The following is a 266-nucleotide window of genomic DNA, read 5'->3' on the forward strand; positions in this document are numbered from 1 at the left end:
GGACGCTGATGCTGGAGATGGACCAGACGTCGCTCAGCTCTGCCGAGAGTAATGAGAGTGAAGGAGGGTCAGACGGGGAAGCCATGCACAGGGGGGACATGCAGGGGGAGCTCGGGGTCAAAGAACAGAGGGTTCCAGCGGACGCCGTGGACCTCAGACAGCACAGACACACGCAAACATCACAGCACTGAACAACAAGGCCTTCTGGTGGGAAATCTGACTACTAATTCCCATACTTCACCTTTGCCCTGGGGAATTAGTTCAGG

General features: G+C 56.4%; 1 pseudogene; it reads right to left on the reverse strand.

Moving 5' to 3' along the window:
• LOC107665354 (glycerophosphodiester phosphodiesterase domain-containing protein 5-like) overlaps nt 1–266 on the reverse strand; it is a 43,160-nt pseudogene that overhangs the window by 455 nt on the left and 42,439 nt on the right.

The sequence above is a fragment of the Sinocyclocheilus anshuiensis genome, unplaced genomic scaffold (assembly GCF_001515605.1).
Source record: "Sinocyclocheilus anshuiensis isolate Anshui unplaced genomic scaffold, SAMN03320099.WGS_v1.1 scaffold1303, whole genome shotgun sequence".
In the NCBI taxonomy this organism is placed as follows: domain Eukaryota; kingdom Metazoa; phylum Chordata; class Actinopteri; order Cypriniformes; family Cyprinidae; genus Sinocyclocheilus; species Sinocyclocheilus anshuiensis.